We start from the raw sequence: 19,593 nt of genomic DNA, 5'->3' as shown, positions 1-19,593 counted from the left end.
TTTTTTGCCGATCTTGTTTCTTTCATAACTAAAAGACATTTTTATTGAGTAAATTGATATGAATACTCACAAAACATGAGGTAGTGTCCTCAAATATAAATGAACATATAAATGAGCATTGCTGTTTGAACTACAAAATCATATTTTTTCTTCCAGACTTTAATTTCTCTAATTTTGTAAAAAAAAAAAAAATATATATATAGCTGTTATGACACACTTGTCCAAAAAATAGGGAGGGAGGCAGCCTGCACTGCACCTCTCTCGGGAATGGGAGAAAAGGCTGATTTAACCCTCTGGGGCCTAGGGGTAGGAAACACACTTTCACTGACTGGGGCATGATCACACATTTCATCACACTTAATTCATGGCAAATAAATTATTTCTTATATATTTGTTTTGCCATTACACTCATCTTTATTTTAATATATATTGTAAATATGTCAGATTTTTGTTAAGTTTGAAATTTGACATCAAAGTATAGACATTGCAAAATGCAGTTTGGAACACTTGCAGAAACATTATAAAAGTACATAGTAAGCAATGCTGCCAGTTTGTTTTGATCCCAGATATCTGATCACCCAAGTCTTGGCTACATGAAGATGACTAAATGGTGTAGATGCAACATTAATTTGGATAAATAAATAAGAAAAACCTAACTCATGTAACTATTTCTGGCTCCTTTCATTGAATATGTAGCAACTTTCATGTGTATGAATGAGCCATTGTCACCTGGCCACGTCCCCAACCCCCTTTTATGGCGCTGAAGGGGATGTATCTGGATCGCGTTTCACCGTTGCGCTGTTAATCAAATTACCATGCGAATGCGATTTGAATACGCGCTAATGCGGCTATTTAGAATGTGAATAGCGATCTTCGGGTGAGAGCGGTACTACACGCCCCCGATGCAGGTAAAACAAAGTAAGATGACATGGTTTACTTTTTTGCCGATTTAACCTAATTAAAAAAACTTTAATACTTCCGACAATGGACGTTTTGAAAAGAAGACAGATTACGGATTTAGCCAGCGTTTTTTTCATGATTATACATTAAGATTTCAGCGAGAGATTTATAAACTGAAATAGACGCGAAAAGTACGCGATGTCGTCGACGACATACTCGACCCCAAAGAGTTAAAAGCATATAACTAAGATCGGTGGATCTCATGGGAATATGGTCGATTTCTGATCCCCTCAAATTAACGTGATCGAGGCCGATCGATCGGTGCGCCGATCGATCGGTGCGCCGATCGATCGGTGCACCCCTACTGTTTACCCTATACATGCTCTTGGTAACATTATTAGAAATCATGGTGTTGGGTTTCATTGGTATGCAGATGATACACAGTTTTATATATATATATATCTGTTAACCCTGATGATACATCACTCCTATCCCGGTTAGAAGACTGTCTGTTAGATATCCGGTGCTGGGTGGCAAAAAAATTCCTAATGTTAAACACAGAAAAAACAGAAGTACTTTTAATTGGTCCCAAGGCTGCAAGAAATAAGTGACCTTCCTACACAACCTAACATGGTGGTTAAAAATCTTGGTCTTCTAGTTGATTCAGATCTATGTGTTGATGCTTACTAGAACTGCGTTTTATCATCGACGGAAGATAGCCAAGCTTCGTAAGATGCTCTCACTTCGTGATGCAGAAAAATTTATACATGCCTTTGTAACTTCCAGACTGGACTACTGTAATGCCCTCCTGTCTGGTTGCCCATCTGGATCCTTACATAAACTTCAGCTGGTACAGAATGCAGCAGCCAGAGTTCTCACAAACACTAAAAAATCTGATCACATTACACCAGTCTTATCCTCCCTTCATTGGTTACCAGTTAAGTCTCGGATTGACTATAAAATACTGCTATTAAACTATAAAGCAATGAATGGCCTTGCACCAGAATACCTTAGTGATCTGCTGACCACATACAATCCCCCACGCTTGCTTCGATCTCAAGGCGCGGGATATCTGTTAGTACCTAGGGTAGAAAGAGCTACGGCAGGCTGCAGAGCTTTCTCCTATAGAGCTCCTCAGCTGTGGAATGGTCTTCCACTGGATGTGCGGGTTTCAGGCTCACTCTCAATATTCAAGTCTAGACTAAAAACACACCTGTTTAGTTTAGCTTATAGGGACACTAGTTCTAGCTCTAACTAACTCCTCACTCCCAGTTAGACCTATAGAGTGAGGTGTAGAGCTGGGTGGGGATCGTTGCCATTGGCTTTGGATAAACTGAATTGACAGTGCTGTCACTCTAGCTTCACAATCGCTTGTGGGATTGGAGTGCTGACATTTCAGGGACTCCCCATGCCTGCATTCCCACTTGCCTCTCCCTCCTACTTATGCTGCCATAGCCATATCTGCTGGAGCTTGCACATTGCACTTCATATTGCACTCATCTAACTTTTAGCACTGCCTATAGTCTCCCCTACTTTGACTAATTGTATATTTTATTTCCCCTACTCCTCATGGGGGGTGCTACCTGGAGAGCTCAATCTATCAAGATGACCAGCACACCCTGCAACATGTGATGTTGCCACTACCAATGACGTCCTTGCATCCAGCTCACCGTTCTGCCTGTGCACCGTATCTTCCATGTATGACCGCTGCCTGCCTTCTGGTTACCTGGCGATTGGACGGAGCGTTGACACCGGCTGTCATCTCCCCCCTGCTCCCCGTTTGTGTCTGAAATTTTACTGTATTTGACTCTTCCTGATGGCCCCTGGAGGATGGGCTCCCCCTTTGAGTCTGGTCCCTCCCAAGGTTTCTTCCTTCTCGGGAGTTTTTCCTTGCCACTATCGCCTATGGCTTACTCACTGGGGGCTTTGGGTGGGGATGCTGTAAAGTGCTTTGAGACGATGTAATGTTGTGATAATGCGTTATACAAAAATGAATTTGTTTGTTGTTGTTTGTTTGAATTAATACTGTGGCGATGGGTGGACCGAGGCATTGCTGGAGCAGAGAGAAAGACGGACACTCACTCTTTATTAGTAGTCCTGAAAAGAACCACATCAGGCACCCAACGAGCACCGAAACAATTACATATGAGAAACACAGGGTTGTCAGACGCTGAACTCTAAGATACACACATGGTGGGAGATTTACGTAAGCTAATTACACACGAGGATCGGACAGGGTACACACATGACACGGGCAAACACACACGTGACAATAAGGAATATAACCATTAACAATGACAACAACAACAATACAAGGGCTATTTACAACTTGCACGTGGGGCATGCTGGAACATGCGCCCCGACGGCGCTACAATGCAATTTTAAAATGATAAAAAATTATTAGAGACACATCTTCACTAAATAGTATCTGGGCCAAAAGTGTGCAAATGCTCAACATAGGAAATTATTGGAAGACTTATTTTATTCAGCATAATAATATTAGCCTATAGAATTATGTGTCATTTGTGTATAAAACTACAGTTTCATGCACAAACTGTATGTGTATGAGACAGAGAATTGCCTTTATAGCCTTAATTTTTAAATAATGATATGAGTAGATTTGGTGTCCAACTTAGTGGTATTTTAGCTTGCCATAAAGTTACAGTTTGTGTAGTGATCACTGGTCGGCGAACAGGCACGAAGTGGGGAAGGATGAGGCAGGCAGGCGAGGATGCAGGATACAGGGTTTTATTAGGGGAAACACAGGGCAGACGGCAACAAACTAACATTAATGACAGATCTGGGGAAACTAACTGGGACGTAGACTCAAATAAACAGGACAAGCCGAAAATAACAGGCAACAGGTGATCACAATCGGGAATTAACACGAGGTAATGAGGGGGGCGTGGCACACAGGAGGATCGAACGAGCGGGTCATGATAGAACCCCCCCCCAAAGGCGCGCTCTGTGGGCGTGCCTCAGGGGAGGCAATGGAGGAGACAAGACCGGGGATACGGGACCTGAAAAACAAGAGCAAGAACATCAACGAGGGACCGGAAATAGAACAGACATACAGAACAGGCACAAGGGTAAAAGTCAAGAAAAAACCTGACACAAAACAGGAAACGCAAACAGGCACACTAGAAAGGGAGAAACAGAGGGCACAGAGAACGGAGGAACAAAAGGACCAGTAGTGAACAGAGGAACGACAGGAGGATGAGGAGTCGAGACAGGAGACACAGACGGATGAGGAAGAAACACAGGAGGCCAAACGGGAATGGTCGGGGGACAAATGGGAGCCCGAGAGAGCCACGGCGGGCGACGGGCAGCAGCCAGAGGGAGCAGGAGGGGACCATGAAGGGGGCAAGGAGACAGGCCGAGGGACAAACGGAGTTGTTGAGGATGAAGACGGAGGGGGCACCAGGGAAGACGAGGAGGGAGTCGGAGGGGAGTCCGACGCAGGTAAGGAGGGAGGTGGAGCAGGCAGGGCGGCCTCGGCAGGCACCTCGGGCGTGCGGCCAGCAGGGGGCGCCTCGGCGGGCACCGCCGACACGTGGCCAGCAGGGGGCGCCACAGCGGGCACCTCAGACGGTGCCGCGGGCAGAGCTGTGGCATCAGGCAGGGCCGTGGGAACCTCGGCGGCAGCAGCAGCAGGTGGTGCCGCGGGCAGTTCTGGAGCAGGCAGAGTTGCCTTTCCATGAATCCCTTGACCAGCTGACCAACTTATATTATTAATATAATATAAGTTGATTATTTATTGTTACAAACTTTTTATTGCACTTTAACCATTTTAACATCTATGGCTATACTAACGTTACCATGCTCGACCTTTTGTGTGATGTGTTTGTATGTTACTATATTAATTTAAGTTGTATTACTATGGCGTAAGATCACTTTCAAAATACATGTGCTTATTCTTACAGATGTTCCTTCGAGAACTTCGTTACCCACAGGGCAACTTATACCAAGTCAATGCACATGTAAGTTGAAAACAAATCTACATCTACATCTGTCTCGATGTATGTCTAAATATATAATGCTGTATTCTCTATTGCTGACCTTATAGCAACAGAGAGGATCCTTCTGCAAATGTTGGGGGAGTTGCAGAGCCAGGTCCAACACCTGACAGAGATTGTTACCCAAAGACCTTCCTTTTGGGGTAACAGTCCTGCAGACACACCATTAACAACGGCAAGTGCACTGTACAAAATTCCTTTATGATCTATTTGAATTAAATTATTTTAGATTGATTTTGGAAATGTTTTTTTTTTTTCCTAGTCTAAATAATAGTTTCATGGTGTATTTAAGTTTATATTTCATACCAATTATATTTCTAAGTGAATTACTATTAACTCAATTATAGAGATTTTTAAAATACTTTTAACAGGTCTTTCTATAAGAATCTATTATTTTTTCAGTGTGCATACAGTATGGTGGACTTCCACTGCAAGACATTGAGGAGCTGAAGAACATCGAAATGCAGTTGGGAAATGTTGACTTTATGAACAAACTGGTATGATTATGGTTTTAGAAAACTACCTTATTACATAGCTAATACATGGATACTAAGAAATATAATATATACTTTTATCATATTATAGATACAGCGGGGAAAATAAGTATTTGACACATCAGCATTTTTATCAGTAAGGGGATTTCTAAGTGGGCTATTGACACAAAATGTCCACCAGATGTTGCCATCAAGCCAAATATTGAATTCATACAAAGAAATCAGAACATTTAAGTATACAAGTTGAGTCATAATAAATAAATTGAAATGACACAGGGAATAAATATTGAACACACTTTCTTTAATACTTTGTAGAAAAGCCTTTGTTGGTGATTACAGCTTCTAGACGCCTCTTGTATGGAGAGATCAGTCGTCTGCATCGATCAGGAGTGATTCTGACCCATTATTCCACACAAACGGTCTTTAAATCTTGAAGGTTCCTTGGGCCTTTTTTATGAACTTTGATCTTCAGTTCTCTCCATAGATTTTCTATGGGCTTTAGGTCAGGTGATTGACTGGGCCATTCAAGCAACTTGATTTTCTTTCTTTGAAACCAATTCATTGTTTCCTTGGCCTTGTGTTTCGGATCATTGTATTGCTAACCCTAACCCTAACCCTAACCCACCCTCTAGCAAAGTCGAACAAACCAGTTTGACCCAGAACTCGATCTGAATATCAGAAGTCAAACTGTGAACGCTGACCTAATATAAATTGTACGCACCAGGAAATGAGTCATACTACAATGCAATTCTTACTTGAATGCCTTCTTCACAGACTGGATGATTAACCCCCTGGGGCCTGAGGCCTTTTTTCCACTTTCGAGGTAGTCTGACATGCCTTGACATTTTAAAATATTTCACCTATCTAAAAAACATTTATCCCAAAGTGATACATTTGCTTTTATTCAGCACAAACTCAGCACCAATAATCTGAGACCTCTTAGAATGTTATTATTCTATTTTTTGTTAAAATCAACTTTAAACATATACTTTTCGAAAACCTATTTTCAGACATGCTGAGAAATTGTAAAAAATCACATTATAGACATTTCTAGGTAAGGCTTTTGAGCTCTGAAGCTTATAGACACAGGGGTTGGCTACACATAGGTGAAAGTGACATTCAGAAATTTTATATGGTTTGATTACTAAAGTGTTAGAACTTTGGAGTGACACTCTTTTTCTCAAAGTCAGTGGTCTTCACAATGAATATTGATGAGATAGGTGTCCTCACACCTGTAGTAGTTTGCATACTGTCAATGGCCCATCAGTCTGGAATGTCACTGCACCCCACACCCATCACTTTGGAAAGGCAGTTTGAAACGCAAGAAAAGTAGCAACAATAAAATCCCTTTCACAGTTTATTGATAGATGGAATGAAAAATGAAAAACTGTGACTATATAAATATAGAAAGCGATAAATATGATGCAGTGACTATTATTGACGCTCTGGCGACAAGGGCATCATCGACCGCGTATCTTTCTCGTGTATTTCAGTTTATATCTCGCTGAAATCATTATGTAGAATCATGAAAAAAACACTGACTAAATCCGTTATCTGTCTTCTCTTCAAAACTTCCATTGTCCGAAGTATTAAAGTTTTTAAAATTAGGTTAAATAGGCAAAAAAGCGAATCGTGTCATCTTTCTTTGTTTTACTTGCGTCGGGAGCGTGTAGGACCGCTCTCAGCGGAAGATCGCTATTCACGTTCTAAATACGCTGCGTTTGAATCGGCGACCACGTGATTGCAGGCACACAGGCTTAGCCCACTGAGCTATGAACACAGGTATGAGCTTCGCTGCTGAAAGTGGCAACACTGGCGCAAAGCTTCAGCGGCAGAGACGTATCCGTGTGCTATATTGTAGCCGATCAGTGTAAACACTACCCAGACATGTGCTCTTGTTTATTTCGGTCACAATGGGCGTATTCACATATTTCTTTACCCAATACTAACTGTCGGATTATCATGTTATTATCATGCGAATAGCGCGATTTGCAAGTGGGTGGGCGATCAGAGCCGCTTCGAGACGCAGACGCTTAAGTCAGTCACTCTTGTTCTTTCAATTCGTATCACGAAGCTGTAAAAATATATTTAGTTTCAACCTATATATACTTGAAAAGTAGACCGTCCAAGGTTTCTGAGAGTATTTTTAAAATGTGTATATGACAAAAACTCGCGGAGTTATTTAAACGGTTTTGCGAAATTTCTGTCAGATCCCGCCGGCGGGATCGCCGGTCCCAAGGGGTTAACCAAATAAAGCAGAACATTACAGTAAATAATAAATAAACCACTAACTTACGTGTACTATTAGAGCATTTATGTAATTTATTTAGACTTTATTTTACCAGGTAAATTAACTGATAACCAGTTCTCACTGCTTTACGTGATATTCGGGAGAAATAGTAGATTACGCATCAGAACTGCCTGGGATACAAATGTCATGCATGTAACTAAACTCTTCAGCCAATAAGGGCAAAGGTGTGTCGTCACGGAGGCGGTTCCAGTTTGTTCAGCCAGGTGAGAGGTCGCAATGCATCTAACCCAGTGGTTCTTAACCTGGGTTCGATCGAACCCCAGGGGTTCGGTGAGTCAGTCTCGCGGGTTCGGCGGAGGTCAAAACACACACCCGACTCATATGATTCGTGATGACACGCCCCGCTTGTCCATCATTGGCTGCAGGTGATCAAGCAACATCGCTTGGCCTATCTGTGCTGCGGGGAATTTGGTGCGCACAGTAGTCGAATTGTAACTGTCGTGATGGTACGTCATGTGATACCTATCTTAATATTTTAATCCCTTCATACTAACTATGTCGAGCAAAAAAAGAAAGTGGTCGGACGAATATGTACAATATGGATTCACATGTATAACGGAACGTGATGGGAGTCAGCGTCCTAATTGCATGATTTGCAATGGCAAGTTGAGCAATTCTAGTCTAGCACCGGCAAAACTAAGAGAACACTTCCTTAATTTAAGCTGCATGGAGATGGAGGTTATTCGAAATAAAGGTGAACATTTTTTTTCAAAACTGATATTATTTTTCCCCCCACTGTATACCTATGTTATGAATTTGAAAAAATCATATTTTATTTTTCCAATTAAGAAGGGTTCGGTGAACGCGCATATGAAACTGGTGGGGTCAGTACCTCCAACAAGGTTAAGAACCACTGATCTAATCGTAATGCATTGCGTCAGGATCAGAATGTGTTGCTTTAAGCCAGCGCTGTAAGCAAGTCGAACGCACCCAATGACCGGACTGGGGAAACAAACTGAAACGCGGACTTAATACAGAGCACAACAACCAGAAACAGCTGATCACATGGGGATCCCACACGAGGTTATCGAGGGGGCATGGCACACGGAAGGAGCGGACGATCGGGGCAGGACAGGGGTAATGTTGGGATAAGATCTTTATCGTTTTGGAAGCCATTAAGAAAAAAATGCTCTTCTTGTTTTATCCTGTTCATTTTGTGTTTAAATGCTAAAAAAAAAAAAACATATTTAGGTGTAATTTTGCGGGGCCGGGAACCAATTAATTGGTTTTCCATTATTTCCTATGGGAAAAATTAAAAAATAGAAGCTTTATTTGTCATTGCATAAAATACATGGTATCAAACACAATGAAATTTAGAGTTGCCACTCTTGGTCAGTGCTTCAAAACTAATATAGTTGAAAATAACAAATATGTATAAAAATAATAAATAACAGACAGGTAAAAACCCTTCCATTTCACTCTCTCACCACCCTCTCCTCAGCCCCAAGGCAGCCCACACTTCCTCACTCATACACTTCCCCCCAAGCCTATTCACCACTCCTCTCACCCTCATTAAAGGACATTATATCAATTTATCTGTATGTGAAAGTATTTGTGAGTAATTTTGTGTACAAAACAGAAGTAACTGTGTAAAAAAGGCATAAGTGAGGCTCTTGGCGATGTAAATGCCCTGTGCATGAGCGCTCGCGACCCTAACGTGGAGCTCCTACTCTCATTCAAGCACTACAGTTCAGTAAAATCTTCCCCTTTATTTCAGACAAAACTCACACGACTACAGTTATTAATAAGCTGAATATACTACTTTAATAGAATTTGTCCAGACGTGCAGCTGCTTTCACTGTGGATGTTCGTGGAAGATGCTGTCTTTCCCAGGTAGGTTATGTATATTTTGCATTTGCGTTTAGTTATTTAGCAGATGCTTTCATATATGGCAAAAAAGACTTGCAACCAGTAATACTACTTTGCATTCTACAGTCTAACAGAGACTGACTAGAGAGAAACATTTTATATTTGTAGGCTACTGTAATCATATTTTGCAGTCTGTAGTCTTGAGAATTTAGTACTTTATGTTTATGGTAGGTGACACACCGGGGCCGGGGACCATGTCCCCCAAACCACACAGCGAGGATGTGAATTCCTGAAGACATTGTTTCTGATCGTGGGCTACAGTTCAATTCACAAGTGTTTAAAGCTATCTGCGCCAAGTTAAACATGTCTCTCAGTCTGTCATCCAGCTACCATCCCCAGTCTAACAGCACGTCCGAGCGAACTAACCAGGAGGTGTCCAAAATGCTGCGATTCCTCTGCCGAGAGCGACCCGCAGAATGGGCTCCCTATCTCCCGTGGGCAGAGTACGCCCACAACTCTTTGCCCAACACCGTGACCCAACTAACCCCCTTCCAGAATGTTTTAGGATACCAACCTCCGTTGTTCCCATGGTTCCAGTAGTCGAGGAATGGTACGCCCAATGTCGGGAGGTATGGTCCGGTGCCCATCGTGCTCTCACACAGCACTCTCAGTGGCACCGTTGGGCTGCGGATCGTCGTCGTCGTCCGGCCCCGGCTATCCACGTGCAATTTGAGACTACCATCCTGCCGTAAGCTTTCGCCTCGTTATATAGATATATACGATACCCCCGTCCTGCTTGTTCCTGCCTCCTGTCCTGCCTGTCCCCCTGTCTGACGTGCCCGTGCAGGATTGACCACCCCAGCATTTGACCTTCCCGCTATGTCCCCTCTACACCTCTCGCTTCTCCTTTCAAACCTGTCTACTTTGGTTACCCTATTAAACCCCTAATCTCCCGCAATCTGGGTTCCATCTCTGGTGTTCTGCCCCGGTCTGACAGTAGGCCTAATTAAACGAGTGTGATTGTTCTCCCCCTTTCCCTTGACAGAGCATTGTCAACAAGATTGTGGCAGAAGTACAACAGTTTCAATTGACTCTTGTTGAAACCTTGAGGGAAAGAGTGAGGAATGTCTTTGACAGACATGGCCCTTCAAACAACATCGAGCACCTCCAAAATGAGGCATTGGCAATATTTGATGATTTTCCTGATTCTTTCTCCACTTTGACCACAACATATACGTAGGATCAAAACATTAAGGAACTCTTTAATCCAGTGGAACCAGAGGATTTTGTCATATCACAAAGACTGTGTAGAGTTAAGAGAAGCTCCTCAAGGGTTCTTGTAGTTAAAAACAAGGATTTTATTTCTATGTTCCCCTCATCAAGAGTCTAGAACAGCTGTTGTCCAACCCAAGAATTCTCAGTATGGTCAGCACTCCTCCAAGGAATTGCAGCAAAGATGGATTTCTCTATGACATTGTGGATGGGAGCCTTTTCAAAACCCATCAATTATTTTCCATGAAGCCAACTGCTTTATGGTTGATTTTGTACTCTGATGAAATGAAAATCTGTAATCCTCTTGGAGCACAAGCCTGTGAACAAGTTACTTCTGTTTTATTATACACTAGAAAACATAGACCTCAAGTTTTGGTCAAAGCTTTCTGCTATAAGACTGCTTGCTATTGCTAAAGCTAAGGATATCTCAGAAGCTGGTGTTGATGTTATTTTACAATGAATTGTAAAGGATTCGAAGCAGCTGTGCAATGGTTTTGAAATTAAAGCAGGAAATAATGACACTATGCTATATGGTGTAGTAATATCAGTATGTGGTGATACCCTTGCTCAGCATGGCCTGGCTGGATTTAAATCTGGAGTTGGGTTTGCCTTCAGTAAGTGTAGGCACTGCGGGTGTGATTCTGAGACTATGCAAAACTATTTTGATTAAAAGAGTTTTAATCTGAGATTCATTAGAAAATCACATCAGACAGTGCCAAGAAATAGAGAGGGCCAGAACAGAATTTCTTTAAAATGACTACCTATGGTATAAACAGAAGATATATATACTTATAGATTTTCCAGCCTATGATCTTATCCAGCAAATCCCTCATGATATAATGCACGTCATGCTTGAGGGTGTTGTGCCTCAGGAAATTAAATGTGCATTGGAGCACCTCATTTTGTCAGAGAATATTGAATTGGACTGTATAATTTCAGGTGTACAAGGTTTTACTTATTCACCCATTGATGTACAGGACAAACCTTGCTCAATCAGTGTCAGTACAATGGCATCTAATGATAAACTTAAGCTCAGTTTTCTGGGCAGATGCTGATACTTCTGAAGATATTTATTTATTATGTACAGAATCAAGCATAATATTTATGTTCAGTTTGTCATAGAATTAATTGACAACTCAAATCCTTTTTGCTCTTATTTTATAGAGGGGAATCCTTATAAAATCCTTCCAACTTAAAGCAATGATAGAGCGGCATCTTAAACAGTTCAGGGTGTTTTCCCCTGTCAAAAATATAACACCAAAACAACATTATATGGTACATTTCCCTTCACAAATTGAGGCTCTGGGTCCCTTAACAAGGCACATGTGTATGATATTCGAGTCTAAGCACCGTTTTTTTTTTAAGTGGTCTTCAAAATTAAACAAGAATGTTTGCAGATCTCTTGTAGACCACAATATTGTAGAAAGTACTCAAACAAATTACATTTTTGCACATGAGAAAGAATTAGGTCCTGTATCATAAGTGTCAAATTTGGAATATATGAATTCAAAGACTATATATTTCTTAAATATTGACAAATTACAGCATGTAGTTTCTGTAAAGTGGATTTCTCTAAATGGTAAGAATTATGTAAGTGGACAGACATTCACCACAGACTCAAATGATGGGCTTCCTATTTTTGGACTGATAAATGATATATTTGTTGTTGATTCATCCTTATTTTGCTGTGAATATCAACTGTATGATAGATTGGAATTTAAGAGATTTACTGTGATGAAATTGCTGTACCAAATGCTGCTCTGGCAACAAAGTTTGTACATTTGAGGATATTACACCGCACATCACTCTGTATTATTCAATAGCAAGATATGTGTTTTAAGAAGACATGACCTTACTGACGTTTTGTTGTATGAAAATGTTTAAAATGAGCGTGGTGTATTTCACAAGGACACAAGGGTACCTGACGGGGCATTCGTTGTTCCACCTGGCAAGGTTCACAAATTTTGCAGACCCGCTCCACGTCTGCATCAATCTTAGGCCAGCAAACATACTTGCGGGCAAAAGCTTTCATTTTAACAACACCTAGATAACCGGAATGTAACTCAGTTAACACTGAATTTCTCAATTTCTCGGGCAACACTACCCTAGTGCCCCAAAGGACACATCCACACTCCGCTGACAGTTCACATCTGCGTGTGTGAAAGGCTTTCAGATTTTCGTCCACTCTGTCAGGCCGGCCTACCCATCCATAATGTACTTCAAAACTTTGGAAAGCACTCTATCTGTGCACGTAGCACGTGCAACTTGTTCAGCCTTCACAGGAAGGTGTTCAGTTAATAGTGTGACTCGCACGAAATGTGTGGTCACATTTTTGGGTTAAATTAATATAATATGATGTTCTGTTTTAGAAATGTATTTAAGAGAAATTTAAAAAAAAGGAAATAGTACCGTATATTCCATGATGAACGGTAGGGGGGGTTTGCGGTAGCGTGACTGCTGTATGACGTAGCGGACGTAAGCTTGCCATTCTGGCAAGATCGACCCGGCGAACGGCAGCAAGTCTCCTACGCGTCTTTCTTTATCCTTTTTACAGGTTAGTAATATGGGTAATATACGTATATAAATACTATAAGAAAGCTCAACGGAGCCACGTTTCTTCTGTTCTTAATTGGTGATCACAAAATGCGGGTTGTTATGCCCTGTAACTAGTCACGTTCAGGTGGATTACTAAGGCCTTTTGAGTGTGGGTAGTAGCGGACAGTATTCTCCATTTGTGCCTAACCGTTTCCTGACCAATGTAAAGTTTTATTCTTTATTTTTTTTTACTGCTCCAGTGTATTTGGCCAATATTGAGAGGTTATTGAATGTAATCTTGGGTTTTGTGCGTATTTTGATTAGTAAATATATGCTGTCGATCCGAGGTCATGCGTATTAATACTATCCGAACATTAATACACTGTTAGTGGCTTCTAGGTTGCCCGGGAACATAAAACTAGCGGGTTGGTCCACTGTGCAGAGTGAAAACTTAATCTTTTATAATGGGTCACGATATTTATGTAGTAGGTGGACCTGCTTCCTAATTTGTGTACTATGTGTTTATTTTGTATATGCATATATGTATATGTACGCATGGATGCATATGTATTTATCTGTTAAAAACTAAAATATATATAAGTATCATACTACTTTAGTAAATCTGTTAGCTTTAGAGATCAAGCAGATGAATAAGAAAACAGGAAGCATTGGTAAAGTGTTTAATAAATTCTGGCAAGATCGACCCGGCGAACGGCAGCAAGTCTCCTACGCGTCTTTCTTTATCCTTTTTACAGGACAAAATCTGCGTGCGCGCCCACCGTGTCCGGGGGCCTGCTACAATAGCGCATGAACACTCTCTGATACAGCTGTGGTTCCTGCATCACTCACGTCAGGCAAAGGAACTCTCAAAAGTCCATCTGCATTGCTGTGTTTTTCTGAGGCACAGTATTCAATGGTATAATCATAAGCAGAGAGAATGATTGCCCATCTTTGAATTCAAGCTGCTGCCATTGTGGGTAAACTTTTATGCTCTACAAAAAGAGTCAGTCACGAGCTTGAATTTCCTTCCCCATAAATACTGGTGGAACTTTTTGACCCCAAAAATCAACGACAGTCCTTCTTTCTCAATCTGAGAGTATTTTTTCTCTGCAGGGGCCAGCATCCGTGATGCATCAGCAATTGGACGACTTTCTCCTGTCGGCATTTCATGTTGAATGACAGCTCCAATGCCATAGGCTGACAAGTCACAAGCCAGAGTGAGGGGTAGATTAGAATCGTAGTGCACAAGAATTTTGTCACTTGTTAACAGCTCTTTGCACTTGTCAAAGGCTCTTTGCTCCAGCTTGCTCCACCCCCATTCTACCTGGTCTCTCAACAGTCTATAGAGCGGAGCTAGCACAGTGCTCTGGTTCAGCATAAATCGGCCATAATAATTCACTAGCCCCAAGAATGCTATAAGCTCTCTCACACATGAAGGTGCCGGTGCCTCCCTGATTGCCCTTATTTTGTCAGATGATGGGTGAATTCCCTGGCTGTTCAAAACATGTCCCAAGTATTCAACCTGTTTTTTTTTCAACCTGATTTCTTCACTCTAAACCCTCTCTCCTGGTGTCTCTGTAACACCTTCTGCAGCTGCTGTAAGTGCTCTTGTTCAGTCTTCCCTGCAATTAACAAATCATCTAAATACACTACTACCCCTAGATCTTTCATGATATTCTCCATGATCCGTTGAAAAATGGAGGGTGCTGAACTAACCCCGAAAGCCAGTCTATGGTACACAAATTAACCTCGGTGTGTGTTGATGGTCAGTAGCTTTTTTGACTCATCATCCAGCAGGACCTGCTGGTAAGCCGAAGCAAGGTCAATCTTTGAGAACACTGTTCCACCTCTCAGCTTCACCATCAGCTCCTTAATCCGAGGCAGGGGGTATGTTTCTGTAATTGCAGCCTGATTTACTATTAATTTATAATCTCCACATAAGCGAATGGAATTGTCTCTCTTTACTACAGGTACCACTGGGGCTGCCCATTCACTGTGTTTAACGGGTGAGATTATGCCAGCCTTCTCCAGTCTATCTAATTCAGCGTCCACTCTTGACTTCATGGCAAATGGTAGTGGGTGGCTTTTGCTAAACTTTGGTATTAAAAAATGTCAGGGTTTACAAGAATTTTTGCTTTGACACCCCCTAGAGTGCCCAATTCATCCTTAAACACTTCAAAGTGCAACTTTAGTACTTCATCTATGGATTTTGGTTGCTGCATCAACCTAACATTTTTTATTTCTTTCCAATCCAAAATCAGCTTTTGCAACCAGTTCCTGCCACGCAATGCTGGCCGAGCACCTTTTACTACTATCACGGGTAGCTGTTCTTTTTGCATTTTATAGCTAACAGCAGCTTCAAATTGCCCTAACACAGGCATTACTTCCGCTGTGTAAGTCTTTAGCTTGACGCTATTGACATCTAGTGGTTGCTCAGGGAACTTTTCCTGAAGTAGTTCTTCTGAAATGATACTCACTGCAGCTCCGGTGTTAATTTCCATTTCAATTTCTTTGTCGTTCACCCTAAAATTCGCTTTGAATGCTTGCTTGCCATTTCGGTTGCTTGTTAGCGTAAACATTGGCAATTCTGTCTCCTCTGCTTCCACATATTTTCTGCTGTTTTCATAGCGTTCCTGGCGTTTTGTACCTATTTTTGCAGCTATAACTTTCCCTCTACAAACTCTTTTAATGTGTCCCATTTTTCCTCAACTGTGACATTTCGAATCTTTAAAGTGACATGTCTCTGGGCCGTGGATTTTACCATTACATTTGTAACACTTCTTCCCCTTCGAGTTGGAAAATCGGGCTTCAAGCTTGTGCATCCCTTTCCGCAGTCTCCATGTTCAGCGCTATCTCAAATGCGCAAGCAAAAGTCAGATTCGATTCAGGAAGCAATCTTTGCTGACATGCCACGTCACGGATCCCACTCACGAACCGATCTCGCAGCGCCTCGTCCAACGTCGCTCCAAACTGACAGTTCATTGCACATTGCTTTAGCTCGGCTGCGTAGCTTGTCACAGACTCATCAGCCTTTTGGTTGCAGTGGTTGAAACGGAAACGTTCAGCAATTAGCAGGGGCTTGGCCTCAGAATGATTCGTCAGTATGTCCACAATATCTCTGTAAGATTTATCCTTCTGCACTAAATTTCTTAATAAGCCATAAGCAGCTGCTCTCATGACGCTTAGCAAAGTAGCTACATGCTTACATTCATCGATGTCGTTGGCCACTTAAAACTGCTCTAAACGCTCCATATATGCCGACCACGACTGTCTTCGGAACGAATTCCCCTATCGCCCCAATCAGTAGCGCCATGTTCTGCAGCACAATGACGTTTTATCCTCGTCGCCAATTTTCCTGTGGTGTATTTCACAAGGACACACACAAGACAGCCACCTTTCTCGCACGCTGATCTTTTATTAACTCTGCAAACAAGGCGAGAAGGGTCCAGCTGCAGACGCCTGTAGAGTGGAGCTCCATCGGAAATGCGTCACCTCCACAGGAAAACGTGATTTTAAGGGGCGTAAAGTGGATCTCATCTTTATGGACGTAAAGTGGAGCTCCACAGGAAACACGTGACCAAACTGTGTGTTACAGCGGAATTTCAGTTGTAAAATTCTCAAAAAGTATGTTTTTGTTCATTTATACGTTAGAGAAATTATATATATATATATATATATATATATATATATATATATATATATATATATATATATATACACACACACACATATATATACATATATATGTGGTCTGATCTAGTTTGTGGAATATATATATTGGTCATAAGATGAGCAGTTATAAACATACCATACATATGCAATTGCTATTATGTTACTTTCCATACACATTACTAATATATATATTGGTCTTGCCATAACTGTTATAAACATATACTATATACGATTGCTGGAACAGCGCAAATGCGTACGTATTTTATGTGCATTTGCGCTGATATGACGAAATTATTGTGCATTTTAACCCGTATATGCTAATTCGTACTTCATTTGCGGTATATAGGTTGAAATGCACGGTATTTTCTTGTCATATCAGCGCAAATGCACATAAAATACGTACGCATTTACACTGTCACAGCAATCGATTGCCGCACGTATCGTTTTTAAAGGTGAATGCGTACTTGCGTACCAGTTATATGCAGCCCTGTATGTGTTGTATAAATGATGATCAACATGTAACAATTATATTCAATCAACTGCTAAATTTAGTTAGACAGCAACAACAAACAGAATGAAATAAAAACAAAATCAATCAACACACTCATGTGCCAGTAATTTAATCTTTCTCATAACAGACAGCATTAACCCGGAGGCCCCGCTGGTCAACACAGGCCTGTAAAAATAATTCCATGTCCTCTTGGATCTGAAAACCAAAGAGGAATGGCTCCTTGGATTCTATCTTGTCTCCATCCAGCACATCCCTTAGGGCCTCCTGGCGGTGCTCTTCCGTCATGGTCACATATTTGGGAAAGGTTATTTGCCCACTGAATAGAGCCTCATTCCCCTCAATCCACTCCATAGCAACGTGTAGATCAGAGATAATTGCTGGCTTCTGTCAGAAGCATAGGAAGAAACATTATTATATGTATATTATTATAACACTTTTTCAGAAATAAAACAATTTACTGTTAAAAGTAAGGTTTAATGTGTACACTGACCAGACTGAGTTTCACAGACTTGCGCTTTCTTAGTCTGAATACAGGTGCATGTTCACCTTTCAGCACAGCCTCTGATTCCTTTGTCCAGTGTGCAAAAACCTTCCCATAACTTATAATGGAGAAATACTGATATTGTTAATTTACAATCAGAAGTTCATAAATCAATGTTCCTGTTAATGTAATGACAAATGTAAAACACAATACACAGTGTGAGGATTACTGCACCTACGGCTTCCAACTGAATACACTTAACTGTTAGATGGTTAATAAGACTTTGCAGCATGCCCGAAGAACCGAGAACAAAAAAAAAAGTTTTTAAAGTAAACTTTAAATATTTTCATGGAAAGCCTGTTCTATATGACAACAAATGCTAAAACAGCTCGTCAAGCAACATAACGTTAGACTCAAATATTGTGTGCACACGAGATTGTTTTAATGTTTGTCGCTTCGCTTTACTTACTTCAGATTCGCAGACTTGCTCCAGACTCTCTCTTTTCGCTAACAGAGTGATAGTTTCCGGTAGAGGTCACGTGTTTCCTGTAGAGCTCCACTTTACGTCCGTAAAGATGAGATCCACTTTACGCCCCTTAAAATCACGTATTTCCTGTGGAGGTGACGTATTTCCGGTGGAGCTCCACTCTACAGGCGTCTGCAGCTGGACACTCTTGAACAAGGCAGCCAACATATATCCCAGCATTCCCTAGTCAAGCTCCAACAACTACGGCACGACCATGGTTCCAATAACAAAACTCAAATGGTAAATATATCACAATGAGGTTCTTCAAAGACGTATAAAGGTTCTATCAGCACAGACGGCAGAATTTGTGTTTATATTTGCGTTATGTTTACGTTTGGACTAAGGGCTGAACAGTGCTCTGTTTTGTTGTCCACAGTCCAGGCTTCTCCCACTTTGTTCACAGAGCCTGGGCTGCATGTGAAGACTGTAGTGTTTTTTTACAGTGTGCTAAAGAGCTAGTGGATAATGAGGAATTATTACCTCAATATTATAAAATGTATTAAACTTCCTGATTGCACCTTTAACGAACAAATCCATTTGTAACTGTTTATTGCTGTGCATATGCTTTATAGGCCATGACTCAGACACGCAGCCTTAGGTCTCATGGCAGAACTCAAATATGTATTCTTAAGCAACCATAAGATGAAACATATAGGTTATTCATGCTGGAAAAACACACCCCCACTCAGAGTTAATACTTGTCAGTCTTCCAAAAGTGTCATGGCTCAGAAAGATCTTTTTAATTATGTTGTAATCAATGTAATTACAATGAATGCATCAGCATTAGCCTCAATATCTTAATGAATTTGGCTTGATTCTTAAAACAGGTTATTGTGGATAGACTAATCCACTTGAAACAAGTAAAAATATTCTTAAGGTCTAGCTACTAACACAATCCTTTTACCAATGTAGGATATTTTAAGATAATACAACTAATTTTGAGCAGATTTAAGTAGGGCAATGAATTTTCTTAAAAGAAGTAAAATAATCTAAAGTGTGGAAGTAAAATTGGATATATAAGTAATTGTTACATTAATCATACTAATCATATGTTAACCATGAATTT

The 19,593-nt window shown here is 41.0% G+C and overlaps 1 long non-coding RNA gene across 1 annotated transcript; it reads right to left on the bottom strand.

Moving 5' to 3' along the window:
- Positions 1-17,613: 17,613 nt before the first annotated feature.
- Positions 17,614-18,540, bottom strand: LOC140583047 (uncharacterized). The gene is made up of 3 exons (XR_011985842.1): positions 18,471-18,540; positions 18,011-18,119; positions 17,614-17,904 (listed from the first exon to the last, which is right to left on the bottom strand). It is a non-coding gene; the product is annotated as an uncharacterized lncRNA (long non-coding RNA).
- Between the last annotated feature and the right edge of the window lie 1,053 nt (positions 18,541-19,593).

This window comes from Paramormyrops kingsleyae, chromosome 25 (genome assembly GCF_048594095.1).
Source record: "Paramormyrops kingsleyae isolate MSU_618 chromosome 25, PKINGS_0.4, whole genome shotgun sequence".
NCBI classification, from domain to species: Eukaryota; Metazoa; Chordata; class Actinopteri; order Osteoglossiformes; family Mormyridae; genus Paramormyrops; species Paramormyrops kingsleyae.
The sequence above is the reverse complement of the archived record's forward strand: the minus strand, read 5'-3'. Positions and strand labels throughout refer to the sequence as shown.